The 20,927-nt window shown below is 41.5% G+C and overlaps 2 pseudogenes; one reads left to right on the top strand and one right to left on the bottom strand.

Annotated features, from left to right (window-relative positions):
* The window catches only part of LOC146542229 (uncharacterized), a 417,733-nt pseudogene that overhangs the window by 380,139 nt on the left and 16,667 nt on the right, over positions 1-20,927 (bottom strand).
* On the top strand, positions 4,265-5,170 carry LOC146542231 (uncharacterized; annotated as a pseudogene).

Below are 20,927 nucleotides of genomic sequence, written 5' to 3'. Positions count from 1 at the left end.
AGAAAGGAATTAAGAGAAAAACTTTGAAAGCAAATAAAACCACATTGTGATTGAAAAGACCAACATTGTGCCCAGCAGCTATTAAACTATTATACCACAACAATTTTATTTTAACATGCTCTAGCCAGACCTGTAATTATTTCAACCCTTCATACTTCACGTTAGGAACCACAAGGGCTGTTATTTAACCTAGGAGGCAACTATCCCCTAATTCACTCACTCCCCCTTTCCAATAGCATTTGAGGAGAGAACGGGGGAAAAAATAGACAAAGTAGAACTTATGTGTTGAAAGAAAGGATATTTGTAAGACAGAAAATAAAAGTAAAACTAATAGTAAAAATAATAATATGTATTTACAAAACAAGTGATGCACAACAAAACTGCTCACCATCCACCAACCTACCTTGTCCTCAAGCAGCAGATGTTCCCTGCCCACAGCCCAACTCTTCCTAGTTTTATATTTTTTTGCATGATATCCTATGGTATGGAATATCACTTTGGCCAGTTTAGGTTAGCTGTTTCTGTCTCCTCCCAGCTCCTTGTGCCCTCATGGTCTCACCACTTGAGAGAGTAGAAGTTGTTGAAATGTCCTTAGTTCTGTGCAACGCTGCTCAGTAACAATTAAAACATCAGAGATTTATCAATATAGCCAGAACATGACATCCCTTGAGACACTGTGAAGCGAATTAGCTCAATCCCAGCTAAAACTAGGACAGCATGTCAGTGTCAGTGAACAGTAGAAGCTGTTTATCAAAAATTTTAAAGAATAGCAAAGGACGGGAGGACTATAAGCTGCAAAAATGCCATAAAAAAAATTGAAGTAATCATCAGTGAATGCATAATAAAGTACTGTAAAGTTTTGTAGGTAAAATTCTGAAATATTCATTTTCTCATAATAGCCGAAGGGAAGTCACCTAGATATTCAAAGAACATAGACATTGTAAGCTTATCAAATACATGACAGCTTCAACATGTAGGAATCAGCAGATGTGTCTAATTATTTTTTTTCATACAGCTCAACTACATTACTCTTATTAACACATTATAAGTACGTTACAGATAAATAATTTCAGATGTATGTCACTGCAAGCGGAAGAACAAAATGAAAGAGTAAAATCGTAAAATAAAGAGCTGCTCTCAAAACCTTCTGTTTATTTACTTGATTGATGATTAATTTTTGTCTTTGTTTTATAAAATTTTAACATAACTAGCATGAAATAGTATGAACTTTTCATTTTTGGTTGTTTCAGATACCTACATAAATAATTCCAGGTTCTTGGGGCAAAATGCATTTTCAAATTTTTAACTATTAAACATTTAAAGGATACCAGTATGCTTTTTGTCTTAGTAATTGCCTAAGCTGTAAACAGCATACAAAATTTTATACAGGTAAGCATTAATTATAATACACCTTTGAAAAAAAAAATCTAAACTGAGTTGAAATTTCTATGATGATGATGATGATGATAAAGATTATTTAATGGTAAAACATAAAAATCTCATACTAGCATATAAAATCCCATATTAGCAAACAGTTTTACAGAATTGTGTGATATTTCTTTTATAAAAAAATAACTTTTTAATTTGATAAAGCAGATTATTTTGTCACTGACAAAGCAATGTTTCCCTTCAAGCTTGTTAGTTATTATTATATGTCAATATAATTTAGCTATTCTAAACAGCAGCTTGCTTCATCTTCTTTAATTGAAGAGATATCAAGAATAATTTTAAATGCATAGAATTTTGGCACTTGCGGCACTTTTGAGGATGGCAAATCTATAACTTGTAAGTCATCAAGAATTTGGAGAGAGGATCCAGAGACTTGAAACTGCCTCCACACTGCCAATATTAGTTCTCTTATATGTCATGGAAAGATTTTTACAAATGATAAGTCAAATGAATTCATTGAGAAACTAATCGATTAAGATCACCTGCGATTTACAGACCACTTCGTTTCATTGGTGTAACTGAGGTTCTTCTATAGAGTTTGCCAGTGCTGCCATCATGTTTCTGACAGATATTGTCTCTGACTAAATCAGAAATAATTAGATTTGTATGGGGAACACCTCCTGCTCAGCTGTACTACATTTAGGAGGACAGAAAAATTTTGATGTCAAGGGGAAGGCTAGAGTCTTCATAATCTCTCTGTGAAATCTGGAGAACGTGTAGTTAATCTTACATCCATTACCACAGATGTATAGGTGTCTAAAGGCAAAAAGATAAGGAAGGGAAAGATAAATTGAAAGTTCTAGTTAAAACAAACAAACAGTATAGATATCTCAGAAAACATTACTGTTCATATCCTGATTTAAAGGGCCAAATATTCTGTTCCTAAAATCAATGACAGAAGTATGATGTTAGAAATGATTTTTGCCCATTTCTGATTATTATTCATCTGTGGAGGATCTGGTTCAACTTCTAGTACTATTAACAAGATGAAAGAAGAAATGATTTATTCTATACGGAGATGCTAAGTGGAAGCTTCTGATTCCAGTTTGAAACTATATCAGAGAAATTTATTTTATTTTATTCTATTTTACTTCTATTTTTGTAATAATGTTTATAATTTTTATAGCTGTGGCTGGAAAGTCACACTGAAATTTCCTGATCCTCTTTGATAACAGTTAAACATACTGTTGTTGAATCTCAGTTGTTCTCTTTATTGGCTGCTGCTTTAGGATTTTTCCACTTCTTTGTCTTGTATTTTGACATATAATTCATAGAATCATAGAATCATAGAATCACAAGGTTGGAAAAGACCTATCAGATCATCTAGTCCAACCGTCTCCTCATTACCACTGCTACCACAAGCTACTAAACCTTATCTCGCAGCTCCTTGTCCAGACGCCTCTTGAACACTTCCAGGGATGGTGAATCAACAACCTCCCTGGGCAGGCCATTCCAATGCCTGACTACTCTCTGAAAGAAAAAGTTTTTCCTTATGTCTAACCTAATCCTCCTTTGATACAACTAGTGGCCGTTTTCCAAGGTCCTGTCCGTTGCCTGGGAGAAGAAGCCAAACCCCTTTTCACCCCAGCTTCCCTTCAGGAAGTTGTAGAGTGCAATGAGGTCTCCCCTGAGCCTCCTTTTCTCCAGACAAAACAATCCCAGCTGCCTCAGCCACTCCTCATAAGATTTGTGCTCCAGACCCCTCATCAGTTTCGTTGCCCTTCTCTGGACACGCTCCTGTAGCAAGGGGCCCAAAACTGAACACAATACTCGAGCTGCGGCCTCATCAGTGCTGAGTAGAGGGGGATGATCACCTCCCTGCTCCTGCTGGCCACACTATTTCTAATGCAGGCCAGGATGCCGTTGGCCCTCTTGGCCACCCGGGCACACAGTTGGCTCCTGTTCAGCCAAGCATCAACCAGCAACCCCAGGTCTCTTTCTTCTTCACAATCATCTAGCCACTCATCCCCAAGCCTATAACGTGCTTGGGGTTATTACGGCCAAAGTGCAGGACCTGACATTTTGCCTTGTTGAACCTCATCCTATTCATCTCAGCCCAGCAAACCAACTTATCTGGATCCCTCTGTAGGGTCTCCCTACCCTCAGGCAGATTCACACCACCTCCCAACTTGGTGTCATCTGCAAACATACTGAGGGTGCACTCAATCCCCTCATCTAAGTCATCAATAAATATATTAAACAAGATGGGTCAGGTACTGACCCCTGGGGGACACCACTCATAACGGGTCGCCAGCTGGACTTGACTCCATTAACCACTACCCATTGGGCATGGCCCTGTAGCCAGTTCCTTATCCAAAGAAGTGTATACCCGTCCAGACCACAGGCAGCCAGTTTCCCCAGCAGAAGCCTGTGAGAGACCATGTCAAAGGCTTTGCTGAAGTCCAGGTAGGCTACATCAACAGCCCTTCCCTCATCCACCAGATTGGTCACCCAGTCATAGAATGAGATGAGGTTGGTCAAGCATGACTTGCCCTTCATGAACCCGTGCTGGCTGGGCCAGATCCCCTGGACGCCACGCACATGCCTTGCGATCTCACCCAAGATGATTTGCTCCATTACTTTCCCCAGTATTGAGGTCAGGCTAACAGGTCTAAAGTTCCCCGGATCCTCCTTACAGCCCTTACAGGAAATGGAAGACTTCCCTCTAGTCAGGGAAGAGGCAGTCCGAGAGCAACTAGGCAACACTAATGTTCATAAATCCATGGGACCTGATGGGATGCATCCATGGGTGCTGAGGGAGCTGGCGGAGGTGATTGCTGAACCGCTTTCTGTCATCTTTGAGAGGTCTTGGAGAATGGGGGAGGTGCCTGAAGACTGGATTCTGCCTACAGAGATTCAGAACGTGATTTGAGATAATGCAGATGAATTTGAAAGGAAATTTCAGTCTTGGTGGCACTTAGTTAACTTCACTTATGATCCTGTTACTAGCTATGCCACCGCTTTTGTCCTGATGATACAAAGTGCTTCAGTATATACGATATACCCGATCATTGCATTGGGACTGAACCATGATGGGGTCATACTTTATCCAATAGAACATTGAGTGTGGGCTCTTCAAAATGAAGAAAAACGGCAAACCATTGATGTTAGCTCATGTGCTGTACGGGAGCAGCGAGGATTCGTTTGTGAGAGTAATACTCTTAAGGCTCGAGACACTTGTCTTGATACTGAACAGAACATTTGCCATTTTGAAATTCATCCCAATGAGGCACTTGAAACAGTGCTTATATACATTGGAAAAGGGTGTATTTGTATGAGGACCTCTTGTAATTCCATACTCATAGATGATATTGCTGTAGGTACCAGTAATCACTCAAATCTCTGTGTTTGCAACTTTACTAGTATTGTAGGATGTGACTTTAACTACACAGTTCTGGTTATATCACATCAGTTCCTGCAGTTTAATTACACGCTGATTCAAGATGTATTATCCACCCCAATTGGACTGAACCTTGCTTTGGTAAGGAAATTGTTGCAACATGAAGAGCTGTACCAGCAGCTAAAATGCGTTTGAGACAATGGACGGAAAACCTTGATCACTGTTCACCATGATGTGGGAGAGATACTTCGTGTCCTAGAAAGGGTGAAGAAGGATGGAGAACACCATTGGTGGGAGATGCTTCTTGGATGGTCACCAACAGCGAGAGGGGTGTTAAACTCCATACTGTATTTGGTTGTGCTCTTATTAATCCTAACATAAATATGTTTGGTGCTTGTAATTATACTATATGTGAAAGTCTGGCGTATACTAAGACAAATAGCCCGGCTTGAATTACCTAAGAATGTAGTGTATCACCCTCTGTATAACCTACGCTAGAGCTATTAGGCAGCAAGCAAATAACACGCTGTAACGGGGCAAGGCTTTACCGAGCATGGGATGGGGGAGATGTTGTAGTAGGCGTTAGCAAGTCATTGGGATGTGATGCGCTAGGACCTCCCCTGCTCTGTAGGCAATAACAAGGTATTGAGATGTGACACGATAGGACTTCTGTTTCACAAATCATGATGCACGCTTGAAGGACATAGAAGGGGCCTAGAGAAGGCACTAGGACATATAAGTCGCTGTTTAGTTGCAATAAATGCCATCTGCTACATCCTCATATTGGTGTCAGTGTTGCAGTGGCCGGAAGGAGGGGAAATTGCTAGCCGCTGGCGTACCGGATCTCAAGAATGGGGATATCAACAGCCCTTCCCTCATCCAACAGACTGGTCACCCAGTCATAGAAGGAGATGAGGTTGGTCAAGCATGACCTGCCCTTCATGAAGCTGTGCTGGCTGGGCCGGATCCCCTGGACACCACGCACATGCCTTGCGATCTCACCCAAGATGATTTGCTCCATTACGTTCCCCAGTATTGAGGTCAGGCTAACAGGTCTAAAGTTCCTCGGATCCTCCTTACAGCCCTTCTTGAAGATGGGAGTCACATGAGCAAGCCTCCAATCCTCTGGAACCTCTCCAGTTAACCAGGAGCGCTCATAGATGGCCGAGAGGGGCTCAGCAATCACCATCGCCAGCTCTCTCAGCACCCAAGGGTGTAGTCCATCCGGTCCCATGGACTTGTGACAGTCCAGATGGAGGAGAAGCTCTCTGACTGTCTCGACCTAAATCTCTGGGGATATATTCTGAGTAGGGTCCCACACTTCCAGGGCATAAAATGCCCAGTGAATAACTGGTCTGGCTATTAAAGGCAGTTGTAAAGAAGGCATTGAGGACCTCAGCCTTCTCCTTGTCCTCAGTGGCCACATTTTCTGCTGCATCAAGTATAGGATGAGAAATACTCTTGGTTCTTCTTTTGCTGTTGATATATTTATAAAAGGATTTTTTATTGTCTTTTACTGCAGAGGCCAATCTGATTTCAAGTTGGGCTTTTGCCTTCCTAACTTTCTCCCTGCATACCTTAGCTACTCCCTTGTAATCCCCTCCAAGTAACCTGCTGCTTTTTCCAGAGGACATAGACTCTCTTTTTCTCCCTGAGTCTCAACAATAGTTCCCATCTCATCCACACTGGTCATCTTCCCCTACAGCTCGCCTTACCATACTCAGGGACAGCCTGTTCTTGCACCTTTAAGATTTCCATCTTGAGGAGCGTCCAGGCTTCCTGGACCCCTTTGCCCTTGAGAAGCGACTCCCAAGGGACCTGCGCAACAAACGCCCTGAACAGGTCAAAGTCCGCCCTCTGGAAGCTGAAGAAAGTCCTTTTACTGGTCACTCTTTTTACATCTCCAAGAATAGAGAATTCTACAGTTCCAAGGTTGCTCTGCCCAAGACGGTCCCCAAGCTTCACTTCTCCCTTCTCTGTTAGCGAGAACCAGGACTAGCAGGGCACCACCCCTGGTAGGCTCTCCTACCAGTTGCATAAGGAAGCTATCTTCCAGCAGTCTAGAAACCTCCTGGACTGCTTCCTCTGTGCTGTATTATATTTCCAACATATATCAGGGAAGTTGAAGTCTCCCGTGAGAACAAGCGCTGGCGATCGCACGACTTCTGCAAGCTGCTCATAGAATGCCTCATCCAACTCTTCATCCTGATTAGGTGGTCTATAACAGACCCCCACCAAAATGTCACCCTTACAGGCCTTCCCCCTGATCCTTACCCACAGAAACTCTATCATTTCCAACTGCAAGCTCTTCAGCATCGAAGCAGTTCTTAATATAAAGGGCCACACAACCACCCTTCTTGCCTCGTCTATCCCTTCTGAAGAGCTTGTAGCCATCTATCTCTGCACTCCATTCATGGGATTGTTCCCACCATGTTTCCGTGATAGCAACAAGGTCATAATTAGCCTGACTCACAATCGCTTCAAACTCTTCCTGCTTGTTGCTCATGCTGCGTGCATTGATATAGATGCACTTCAGTTGAGTCATCTGCCTCACCCCCAGCTCAAGCAACGTTCTCCTAGGCTCATCTCTTGAGAGGCCTGTTTTGTCCCCTTCCCCCTTTGTAGTTAGTTTAAAGCTCTTTCAATAAGCCCCGCTAGCTCCTGTGCTAGTATTCATTGCCCCCTTTGAGAAAGGTGGGTTCCACAGACAGACAACAGGCCAGGGGCCAAGTAAACTGCCCCATGATCAAAGAACCCAAAGTTTCCACTTCGACATCAGCCTCTGAGCCAATTACTCATTGCTCTTGCTTTCTGGTCCCACTCACTGTTCCTTATTGCCCCTGAAGGTATAGAGCAGAAGATCACTTGAGCTTCCGCTCCTTGAACTAAACCCCTTGAATGTTCTAAACCCCTGAAATCTTTTTTCATTGTTCGTAGGCTGCTCTGAGCAATTTCACCACTGCCCACCTGAACCACAAATCTCCAGAAGAGATCCTTCCCCACTGGCAGTCAGCTCTTAAATGGGTCTAGGAGAGGTGGAGCCTGGCTTCAGGCAGCACAGGTGATTTGCCTTCACCTGTGCTCCCATGGCTGACTCATTGCTCACCTCAGGTGATCAATCAAAGGTTCAGGCTGTGATTCAGCAGTCCCCATACACTCCACCCCTTCACAGCATGAACCAATAATCAAGTTGAGTAAAGGGTGAGCTTTTCTATTACAGAGATCCGATACATCGCCACACATGTTGGTACAATTCAAGACGAGTGACGACCGGACATTCATATTATTTATTGGCCAGTGCTCAAAGATGTTATTGGAGGCATGCGGTCGTGAGGTGCCAGTCCGTCCTATGTTCCATCAGTCCCATGTAGACCATCACTGGGTGTTGCACGTGATCTGACAGTAACACTGGAACTCTTTGAAGGCATTTCATTCCTTATGGTGATCCTAAAGGCTCAAAGACTCACGGGGAGAAATACAGATGTTTCAGAGGTACCAAGAGGGGAAGGTCTGCCCTCCAGGGCGAGATACAGGCCATATTTCTATCCTGGGTCAACAATTCCACTTGTACAGGGGCACGTCCTGGCCACCTATACCACACCTTCTGGCTGGATGTCTGCTGCTGCATAATAATATCAGGCACCAAAGGAGGTGTCCTGATCTGCCATAGGGACATGATGGGAATCCCTTTCACAATGAAAATCAGAGTGTTTACCACAATATCAGTAGGCCATGTACCTATTACTGGAGGGACTACTGAGCCTCCATCTCCAACAATCTCCCCCAAGGTGCAAGTAGGCCACACTACCGGGGTCCTACCTGCACCTTCCAAGACCATTTTATTCTATGGGTGCCAGGATCTAAATTCTCAGGGGCAGGGAGCAGAAAGTTATTTTCATTACCAATCTGGGTTCTTATCTGATGATCAGTGTCCATAATTTGGATCCTAAGCAGGGTGGCCCACATTGTCTGCAACATTCTCAGGGCGCCGGGTCTGCCATCTCGGGGTCTTTCATTCAGGTCCCACAAGCTTTCATACAGTCTCTTTGTCCACCCCTGCAGGGACTGGGAGTCTGTCTTCAAGGCAGCCTTAAGAATACCGTTATAATGTTTGATGAAGCCTGCCCCCATTGGATGATATGGCAGGTAGAATCACCATTCGATGTTATTTTCTTCTGCCCAGCGCTGTATCAGTGCACCAGTAAAATGAGTCCCTTGGTTGCTCTCGATGACTTGAGGTGTCCCATAGGCAGACATCAGTTTAGTGAGTGCCTTGATGGTATATGCCTGGCTTGCATATAACCACATGTCCTTGCCCCAGATTGGCTGGGCATGGACAGTCCGTTCTTGGGTAGCCCACTGTGCAATCCACAAAGTGAGCCCTCAGTACACAGCCCAACTACCTGTACAGATATTCAGGATACCATCACCGGATTCCTTAGTTATAACCATCCACACAGCTCGCAGTTCTGCCCATTGGCTGCTCTGACCATCCCACTCATCAAACCAGATTATCTCAGTGGAAGGATGGTATGCTATTGCTCTCCACTCGCTCGGGTTGCCCTTGCTGGATCCATCTGTGTACCAGGCATCTTCAGGGATAGGGTATTTTCCCTCCTGAACAGTACTCTTCTGCGGTGGAGCGACCAGTATTTCTTCCGGTGCACCACTGTGATACGTTACTCGGCCTAGGATCTTCTGAAGTTCTTCTTTCAAAGGGGATGAAGACAGACTACTCCTTTGCCTAAGATAAGCAACCCATCGTGCCACTGTTTGTGCTTGGGCCACCCCTGTCTTAGGAAGGTGGGTCAGATCTTTTACCACCCCTGAATCAGCAGAGTGGTCTTGACTATAACTTCAGCCATAACTTCAGAGTTATTGGCTCTACTGCCTGTAATGCCCAAATAGGCAGCCAATAACTGTTTTTCAATCATATTGTATCTTTCTTCTGCTCCGTGCCAAACCTGAGACCAGAAACCAATGGGGGTCCGAACAGAACTATGGCGTTGCCACAGGCCCCAACCAAAGCCATCTTGAGTGATATGAACATCTAATTCGGCTGGGAGGGTAGGATCAAATATATCCAATGCCTGGGCTTGTTTAACTGCCAGTTTTGCCTGTTGGAAAGCATCCTATTCTGTTTTTCCCCCAGTCCCATAGCTGCCCCTTTTTTGTGAGTCTATTCAGTGGTCTTAGCAGCTGTGCTAGGTGCGGTATAAAAGAACACCAATAACCTAATACATCTAGAAACTCTTGCAGCTGCTTCGATGTTGTAGGGACTGGGAACGCCTGAACCTTATCGATGACAGCACTGGGTAGTACTTTGGTCTTTCCTGACCAAACCACCCCCAGGAATTTTACAGACAGGCCCGGACCTTGCACCTTTTGGGCATTTATAGCCCATCCTCTGTTGTAAATAGGTGGTTAATGAATCCACTGCCTGCCCTACTGCCTCCAGTGAGTCGGATGTCAGCAGGAGATCATCAATATAGTGATAGAAGTTAACATTATCAGTTTTTTTTCCTATCAGCCAGGTCACGCACCACTAGATTTTGACAATACGTTGATGAATGCACGTACCCCTGTAGCAGGACCTGAAAGGTCCACACCCTGCTTCCCCACATAAACACAAACTGATCTTGCGATTCCTCAGTAATTAGGATACTGAAGAACGCATTTGCTAAATCTAGGACACAATGATAGGTTTTTATCTCCCTACTCAATGTGTCCATTAGGAAGGCAATAGAATATATCTATGCCCAAGATGTATTCCTGTACTGGGGCAATAGATACCTATTATAGACACCCAACCCCCAATTTTAACCATGTTTCAGTGACAGGAATAGTTTGTCCCCCAAAACCACCAATCATCTCTGTTTCCATGAAATTTGTTTGGATCTCCATAAATAATTGATGTTTCTGCTCCACTATCAACTAGTGCCATAACTCTCTGGACATTTTTCTGGGACCAGTATATTGTTAACTCTACACAGGGCCTCCAGTCCCATCTGGAGGCCCTAGGGAGACTGACATCCCTTGTCATGCCATCAACAGGGCCAAAGTCAGATCTTTTGCTTCAGGTGGTTCAGGCATTGTAGCCCGAAGCACCTGAGGGGACTTTTTTTTTTTCTGTTGGGAATGCTGAAATCCTCCAAATTCCATGTCGTCGTCGGTGCTGTTCCTATAACTCTTACCATTTGTTTCTTAGGGTACTTCTGGAATCTCTGGTTGTCCTTCAGCTGTCTCAGCTGAAGGAGGATATGATTGGACTGGCAGTCAATCTTAGCGAATTGGACCCCAGCCTGAATAAGGTCATTAAACATTTGTTTTTGTGAGACCCTTACGGGCCCTGATGGAGAGTTTCGCATAGGTGACCTCTTGGTTTTAACTACTGGGAGCACCTCTGCTTCTTTTACCACTTTGATATTGCGCCTAGTCTGCAGACGCTCCGTCTCCCCCAGATCAGCTACTATCTGGGCAGCCTGTTGAACCATGGCTTCCAAGGTCACCAGAGGGTTTAATATAGAAACTAAGGTCCCGTATAGCTGGGAAGGGGCCTGTTGTAAGATTAAATCTCTCATACCTGCCAAGAACCTGATCATATCTGGGCTATCAAATGAGTCTTCATAAATCACTTCTCTCATGCCTAATTCACGAATGAAATTTTGAAGGTCCTCCATGGAGGACCATAGTCCTGTGTTTAATGGAATGTCTGTTTTATCTGGCTAGACCATCCAGCATTCTGCCATTAACCAATCTATTATTGAATGGTTTTCATTGGTATACTGGACAGCAGCGTCTAGTCTCTGCCTGACAGCAGGATTTACCATTATGGTGGCCAGCTTTGCTGCTTCTGGCCCATTAGCCATTGACACTTTCCGCCCCTGAATCCCATAACTTAAGCAACCATGCAGGTACACTCTTTCTTGGCCTCTGCCTAAATCGCTGCACCATGTCCATTAATTCAGTTGGAGTATATGGCCTAGCCATTACATGTAAATGTTTTTCAGTAAGGGGCCGTTGGTCAGGGGGCACCCCTATCAGTCTATCTTGTACTTTCTTTGTTTTTTGAGTTATAATAGGACAGGACTCCAGGGAGTCTGCCATAAGTGGACCCTCTAGATCTGACTTAGAATTCCTGCTTTCCTGTTCAACCAGGTACGCTACTTCAGAGGTATGACTATCATCTATTGAAATTCTACAGATCTGACCTAGAGACTGCAAATTGTTTTGTTTTTTTTTTTTTCCCTGTTAATACATTAAGTTCCTGTTCCAATTTGTTAATACAAGCTTTTAATAGCTGATTTTCATTTTCTAAGGTATCTGATCTTGTCTCAGCTTAATTTAAGGCATTTAACAGTGGCCATGCCACTGTGAATGCAGCTAATTGCCTTTCTTTTGTGGTTAGGATGTCTCTGCCTAGTCCCTGAAAGTATTCTGTTATGTGTACTGAGCAAATATTCCACAAAGTACTTAGGGGGCCTCATTTCTCAATTAAGGTCACTAATTGATAATAAGGAGATCCCAGAAACCCTGGGATCTGCCCAGGGATCATACTATCTAGGTGAATGGTGTTCTCCCCCTTGACCCATTTATAGAAATTCTACAAAAAAGCCATGATATAAAGTAGATTTGGCCTGCCTGGCTCACCAATTGTACAATCAGTGAATATACAGATGTTATAGTATATCCAGGAGCTTGGCTGATGTAATTATTATATTGGAGTAGGAAAATAAAGACACTCACCCTATCCTGGGCTCACAAGGGAAACTCCAGTAGAGTGGATCTCCAGAAGAGATCCTTCCCCCCGGCAGTCAGCTCTTAAATGGGTCTAGAAGAGGTGGAGCCAGGCTCCACCCCTTCCTGCAGCACAGGTGAAGGCAATTCACCTGTGCTCCCGTGGCTGACTCATTGCTCGCCTCAGGTGATCAATCAGAGGTTCTGGCTGTGATTCAGCAGCCCCATACATTTATATATTTCTTTTGCTTGTATTCATAAATCAGGTATGCTTCAAGAAAAAGCAGTATTGGATTGAATTTTTATTCAACTTCTTAAGACCTGTTCCACTCTAGTCTAATACCAAATCATGATTGCAAAAATCATGGCTGGAAATAAAGAAGGATAGAGAATGTCACCCTGCAAAAACAGTCTCAACTACAAAATCTAAGGGAAAATAATTGTATAGTGCATTTCACTAAGGTCATATATGATCTAGATGATACATTCTTAAAGCAAAGTGTAAACAGTTTTTCAAAATTAATCTATTATCTTTTATACCTTAGTGAGGAACATTTTCCATACCTGGAACAATTTTAGAAGCACAGATGTAGCACTTGTGCACATTTTCTCCTCAGAATTTTGATAAATACAGCATAAGACCTCTGATCCATAACCTAATGCCATATGTGTTGCATTTTTTCATAGGAAATTATCTCTGAAACTGCTATAAACAAATTTATGCTAGTATAGGCATATGTTTTCTTCATGTCATTGATCTGGAATATGCACAGAAAGAATGTGAGCATGATACCTTAAAACTGGAAGCAAAAAGTCACAAATATCTGGCCCAGTCTCTAATCCTATCTTCTTTTGCACAAAAAATTCAGAAACATGATACTTGTTCTAGTTCATGGGTTCTATCTATCTGTATAGAGTCTAAAGTTCATGGTGTAAAATACCTAACTCTAAAAACTGTGTCTCTGCAGCCGTGTTACTCATTTACTGTAATTACATTTCTTTCTCTGTCTTTTCTTTATCAGTTTCTTACTCTTAAAGCTTTCTTTCCATCTTAAATTGTACAACCCCATGTTTTCCTGAAATGTACACAACAACCAATAATCTTACCAAAGCTGTCACTGCAGTCCAGTAAAATCATACGGAGCTGTTTTAGTCACATATCTTTCTTGTTTTTTACAAAGGACACTCCCACATCCTTCTTAGTAGCTTGCATAGTTATTTACAACACATTAAAAAGCTGTGCAATTTTGTTACTTGTAACAGGTTGACTTTAAGTAGTGAAACACTGGTCATGCACTCAAATGTGGAAGATATCATGCTCAGTGTAGTTGTAAGATGTAAGATGGAGTGAAAGGAATATATTTTTTTCCATAAAATTTATATGAAATTTAAATCTATATTTTATCTTACTGATTTGATATGACACAGCTTTTATTTGGAGCCCATCTTTCACATATTATAATGATCAGAAATACCATGGGTAAGACAGTGTTTTCCTTCTAACAATGGCTTTACAAAACTCTCAGTGGCAGGGACAGGAACTTCCCTGTGAGTGGAAATACAGAACAAAATAGTTTAGACAAACAGTGCGTCATTCAGAACAGAAATACTGAGCCTTGCAAAACTCTGTTAAATATACAAATTAAATTGTTTTGCAATTAGGATATTCAGAAATAAAATTTTTACTATCTTAAGTTTTTGAAACCCTGATCTTTATTCTATACCTCACAGCATCTAAAGAACCCGAAGTTGCACAAGTCCAGATTCTGAGAGAGAATGAAGTTGCCAAGCTGCTATTCATCATATTTGAAAGGTCACAGCAGTCTGTTAAAGTTACCACTGAATGGAAAAGGAGAATCATAACCTCCATTTTCATGAAGATAAAAAAAGAAAATCCTGGGAACTACGGGCCAGACAGTTTTCCCTCTGTGCCTGCAAAGATCATAGAATTGTAGAATTGCCAGAGTCCTGAAAAGGACCTCAAAGACAAAGATCATCCAGTTTCAACCCATCTGCAATAGGGAGGGTTGTCAACCACTAGATCAGGCTGCCCAGAGCCATATCCACTCTGGTTTTGAATGCCTCCAGGGATGGGGCATCCACAACCTCCTTGGGCAACCTGTTCCAGAATGCCACCACCCTCTGAATGAAAAACATCCTAATATCTAACCTAAACTTCCTCTGTCTTAGTTTAAAACCATTCACCCTTGTCCTATCACTATCCACCCTCATAAACAGCTATTCCCCCTCCTGTTTATACGCTCCCTTCAAGTACTGAAAGGTGACAATGAGGTCTCTCTCCGGAGCCTTCTCTTCTTCAAGCTAGACAATCCCAGTTCCCTCAATCTTTCTTCATAGGAGAGGTGCTCCAGCCCTCTGATCCTTCTCTGGACCTATTCCAAGAGTTCTGCATCTTTCTTGTGCTGGGACCCCCAGGCCTGGGCACAATATTCCAGATGGGGCCTCACAAGGGCTGAGTAGAGGGGGACAATCACCTCCCTCTCCCTGCTGGCATTGATGTCATCTGCCTGGACTTGTGCAAAGCGCTTGACACTCTCCTGCGTGACACCCCAGTTGCCAAATCAGAAAAAGATGGATTTGGTGGATGGACTGTATAAGGAATTGGCTGGATGGTTGCATTCAGAGTTGTGGTCAGTGACTCAATATCCAAGTGGAAACCGGGGAGCTCCTCAGGGATCAGTGCTGGGACCAGTGTTATTTAATATCTTTGCGGGAGAAATGGATAGTGGGATTGAGTTCACCCTCTGCAAGTTTGCAGATGACAATACCAACCTGAGTGGTGCAGTCAGCATGTTAGAGGGAAGGGATGACATCCAGAGAGACCAGGACAAGCTTGAGAAGTGGGCTCATGTCAACCTCATGAAGATCAACAAAGCCAAGCCCAAAAGGCAATCATATCCTGGGTTGCATGACCAACATGTCAAAGGAGGTGGTTCTGCCGCTCTACTCTGCTCTTGTGAGACCCCACTGGAGTACTGTGTCCACTTCTGGCACCCCCAGCACAAGAACATTGAGCTGCTGAAGAGGGTTCGGAGGAGGTCCATAAAGATGATCAGAGGGCTAGAGCACTTCACCTACAAGGAGAGGCTGAGACAGCTGGGGGTCTTCAGCCTGGATAAGAGAAGGCTCCGAGGAGACCTTTCAGCAGCATTCCAGTCCCTGAAGGGAGCCTTTTATAGGACTGGTAGGTGACAGGACAAGGCGAAATTATTTTAAACTGGAAGATATCAGGTAGAAATTCTTTACTGTGGGTGTGGTGAGACACTGGAACTTGTTGCCCAGTGTGGCAATGGATGCCCCCTCCATGGAAGCATTCAAGATAAGACTGGATGGGGCTTTCAGCAACCTGGTCTGGAGGGAGATGTCCCTGGCTATAGCAGGAGGGTTGGAACCAGATGATCTTAAAGGTCCCTTCCAACCCAAACCCTATGATTCTATGATTCAGTGATTCTATGATCTTTGAATTTACTAGCTTCTACATGCATGTCCATCCCTAGAAATCAGCTTTCACAGCAATAACTGGAGAGTCAGAAATGAGAGTGCAATGAGAATCACAGAGTAATGAAATATACCGAGTTGGAAGGGACCCACAAAAATCACTAAGTTCAACCTCTGGCTCCATACAGGACCACTCAAAACTCAAACTGTATGTCTGAGAGCAGTGTCCAGCATCCTGAACTCCAGTAGCTTAGGAATGTGACCACTTCCCTATGGAGAATGTTCCAGTGTCTGACCACTCTGTGGTGAAGAAACTTTTTTAAAATCCAGCCTGTCCCTCCCTTGATGCAGCTCCATATCATTTCCTCAGGTCCTGTCACTGTCTCCAGAAAGCAGAACCCAGTGCTGCCCCTCTGTTCCTCTCATGAGGACCTGTAGGATGCCATGAGGCCTCTCCTTGGTTTCCTTTCCTCTGAGCTGAACAAATGAAGAGTCCTCAGCCCTCCTCCCCTTATGCAATCCCCTCTAGATCCTTCACCATCTTTTTACCCCTCCTGTGTGCACTCACTACTAGTTCTATGTCCTTCTGTTATTCTGGCTCCCAAAAGTGCACATACTACTTTAGGTGAGTCTGCACCACTGCACAGTAAAGCAGGACAACCATTTCCATCAGCCAATTAGCAACGCTGGGCCTGATGTATCCCAGTGTACAATTCGTCTTTTTGGGAGCCAAGACACACTGTTGATTCATATTCAACTTCCTGTCTTCTAGAAGCCCCAGATCTCTTCACATGGGTGTCCTTTCTGGATTCTCATCCTCCAGTCAGTGTGCATATTCAGGATTTCCCCATCTTATACACATCCAAACATGAAATTTAAACATTATCAGAAATAGGAATTTGAGCCCAGAAGACTGCCCTTTCCTTTCCTGGTTATATGACCCAGTTTCTCCTTCAGTATTTTCTTGGTTGATACAGTAGTAAAATATTAGAGAAGGGGAGGAGAGAAAATGCAGAAGATAAATATTTAAATATATTGACGTGGTAGTTGAAAAAAGGTGTTTGTTTGTTTGTTTGTCTCTGACAGTAGGTTAATAATCATTCTTACTCTTCTAAGCCTTCAGATCTCTTGCTAGTTGCCATGAGACAGAAGTTTAGTGAAAAAGTTCTTGATAATCACAGTGCCTTAGTGGGCTGAAAAATGAAATCTCATGATGACTTAACTTTCCAGTATTTATCTGGAAATCTAGCAACTCCCTTTACCCTTTGAGATAAGGTTGTGATAGAACAGGGCATTAATACCTCATAAGCATGCATAAACATGAGGTGAAACCTGATTATTTCTACTAAATCTATAGAACGTGTGATTGTGAATATTCAATTATTAACTAATGTATCGTAAGTCGTTGAAATAAATGTCTTTAGAAAACTATAGTAAACAATGTAATCAAAGCAGGCTATTTGTAGTCTTGACTGGGGAAAAGTAATTTTTATAAAGTTATTAGTTTAAGCATGTACTTCATTTATCATCAAATAAATTTTAGATATGATATATTAAAACCAAGATAATGACTTTTAAAATCTCATTTAACTCTGTCAACACACAGGACCATAACTGTTAGTGTTACTGTACAGGCAACTGAGATCAAACTCCTTTCTGGTAATTATGATGGCTGAATATCAGTGGTGACAAATACAGACCTAGAATAAGAAAGGAAGATCGTTCGTGTTTATGATCTATGATCTTTGAATCTCCATGTATTCCTAATGTATGTTACAGTTAAGAAAATTTCTAATCTCTTTCTCTCTGTCTCTTTGAAGGACCTGAAAATAAAAGTTAAAAGTAAGAAGAGGAAATGATTAATAAACAATTTTCTTCCATTTAAAGGGATATAACTCTTTCGAAGAAGTTCTGTTTCTCTAAAGAAATTCTGATAGACTTGCTCACTACAGTGAAGAGAAACTAGAATCACTCTGAATTTTTTATTTGAGATGAAGACAGAAGATGATTGTAGATTGAGGTCATTAAAATGTTCTTATTTACTTTCTGATTTCCTGTTTTTGGGGGGAGAAGGAAGAGAATGGGAAAAGAGAAGGGTTGTGTTGTTCAGGAGGGTCACTAATTGCCCACTGAGAATAGTGAGATAACATTGCTATTTTCTGATATGTGAATTAAAGATGTGCTTGATTAAATCACTTAATTCTGCAGTATAATTCTGTTTACAAATGCCTTTGGAGCTAGAAGAATAAAAGGTTCTTACTGCTTTTATTTGGGATGTTTGGACAGAATTATTTTGTGATTACATTAAAAGTATTTGAAATAGGTTTAATATTTTCAGCAGTGCAATTATACCTCAAAATTTTAGAATTATTTAGTGACATTTTATTCTCCAAAGCAGAAGCGATGGGATGCAAACTTCCCTAAAGGAATTAGGGATATTAATCTTGGTATAAAAGTCTGAAGATCATGTGAGACTTTTTTTTAATTTTTTTTTTACCAGGACAGTATTTGACAGAGACAGATGCTGTTCACACTATCTTGGCCTTGCCTAAATGAAAAAGTATAGCAATAAAATTTATGGAGTTTGTGAGAAGTCTTTGTCCATGAAACTGGATAGCCTTTTAGAGAAAGTATTCATGTGATGGTAAGTTGTTTATTTCTTTTTCTATGTCTTCCAGAATCTGTAGATGCACTAGCAGTTGTGTTTTTTTTTCTTTTTTTTTTTATTGTTGTTTCTTTTTTCTTGGTAGAACACTCAAAGCTTTAAATGAATAGCGGTTTTTCCTCATATTCCCCCTTCCATATTCCCATTTTATTTTTCCAGACAGGTGTATTGTAAAAACTTTATTTGCATTGTACATATGCAAGGAGTAGCTGAAAACTGCGCTCTGTAAGTGGCAAAAAGTCAAAAAGGCTTCAAGTCAGAAGTAAAATGTAAGAAGTACTGTATTGTGCCATAAAAGCCCTTCCCCCTGTTGTAAAATTACTCAGTTTTCATTGCAATAAAAATCAACAGTATTTAGCTGTTACCTAATTTTCAATTTTTATCACTTTTGTATCTAAGCTGAATTAAGAAGGTCTTTCTCTGTATTTACAGGGATAGATCTATGGCAACACAATCTATTAAAATGCAGTTAGGGCAATTTAAAAACTCTATATCTATACTAATTAATATATTATCTAAAATGTTATGAACATGACTCACTAGTCTTCTTCTTCCAACTCAGTAAAGTAGATCAAAATCAGCTTTTTGTATATTAGACAGCCATATACTGAATGATTGCCAGATGCATATTCAGCCTTACTATGTATTATCTCATCATAGTCTACCAGTGTTTACACTGAACTGAAGGATGACAAAATCCAAAATAATTTTGTTGCAAGTACTTTAACATTTATTATGAAAGAATGGAGCAGTTCAAAAGACATTGCCTTAAATATTTTGTGAAAACCTGTAAATAGCAAATTAAAATATGGGGCAAATATGGGCTGTTCTTTTCTTTTTCACTTTGGACTTGCAGTTGAAGATTCTGAGACCCATTGTGATATAAGACTGTCATTTTAAATTGTTTCATATTTCTAATCCTACAGGATAAAAAACATGTTTTTAAACCCTCTTTTCCCCAAAATTTCTTTGCTACTCTAAGAAATATTTTATTTGCAAGATAAAGATTTAATTATTTTGAAAATTTTTCTGGGCTGATTCAGCATGGTTTATTCTCTTCAAATGATTTGGTGTATCTATAGTATCTATTAAGAATTACTAATGTGAAACCTAGGTATGCAACTAAAGTACACCTAAAAGATCATGAAAGGCTGTCAGGAAAAGAAATCACATTCATTATTTATGGGAAGGCAACTAAGATCCTTAAATAAATGCATTTTCATAAAGCATTACTTTTAGAATAAGTGTTCTCAGACATATTATATTCGCTGAGAGAAAAGCTTTTGTTTGCACTTGTCTTAGAAAATAAAAAGTAGATTGTTTCCCATATGCCTAAAAAAAAAAAAAAAAAATTGAGATGCATTTAGAAGCATTCAGTCAATTCTCTTAGAAAGATATTTTGCTATAAAATTCTCATTGCAGCACCAAAACCTAAAATTTGCTTTGTCATGGGTTCAATCTATATTGTGTGGCAGGCCTAGTTCCCTCCTCCCATCCTTCTCCCTCATGAGCAGCCAGCAGAGAAGTGAGAAGGAGGAGTTGCTGCTTGATTAAGAGTGAACTATTTTACTAAAAATGATAAATAAATGTGAGCTAATACAATATAAAAGGAATCAGGAGTAATAAATCAAACAAATGGGAAAGGGAACTTCTAACGGTGCTGCAAGAACAGTGTGTTATGGAAGAAGAAGGGGATGCCCTTATTTTACTGTGTCACTTTGTACCTCCCTCCCTGAAACCATGTGCAAAGGAGCAGGTATGAGAAGCAATCTGGGAACTGTACAGCTGTCCCAGATCTGTCAGTTTATTGAATGATGTCATGGTATGGAAATCCTATGGAAAACCATGACCATGTTTGAAGACTTAAACAAATCAGCAGAAAGTTAAACTGTAATTTCTTATGATTCCTGTCACACACTTGTACTGGAAAACCACCACCAACACCACCATAGCAAAGATACCAAATACTGACCCTTTTCGCCATAGAAAGAAATTATTACACTGTTTAAAATGCAGCTATAAAGGTAGATGGCTCAACATGTCCTTTTGAAGTTATATGCATGCTAACAAAAAATACTGCAAAACATTTTCTGTAAAATTATGTTACATTTTATGTATCACATCAGCTATTTCAATCCTAGCAGCCTGTTCCATATGCTGGTTGTTCAGTGTTCAGTGACCTGACTCTTGTGTACGTGAACATCTATGTGACATACTTTTATGACCAAGTTCTCCGCCTGGGCAGCAGCATCTTGCCACAGTACTGCAGCTTGGATG

This window comes from Meleagris gallopavo, chromosome Z, assembly GCF_905368555.1.
Source record: "Meleagris gallopavo chromosome Z, MGAL_WU_HG_1.1, whole genome shotgun sequence".
NCBI lineage: Eukaryota > Metazoa > Chordata > Aves > Galliformes > Phasianidae > Meleagris > Meleagris gallopavo.
The sequence above is the reverse complement of the archived record's forward strand: the minus strand, read 5'-3'. Positions and strand labels throughout refer to the sequence as shown.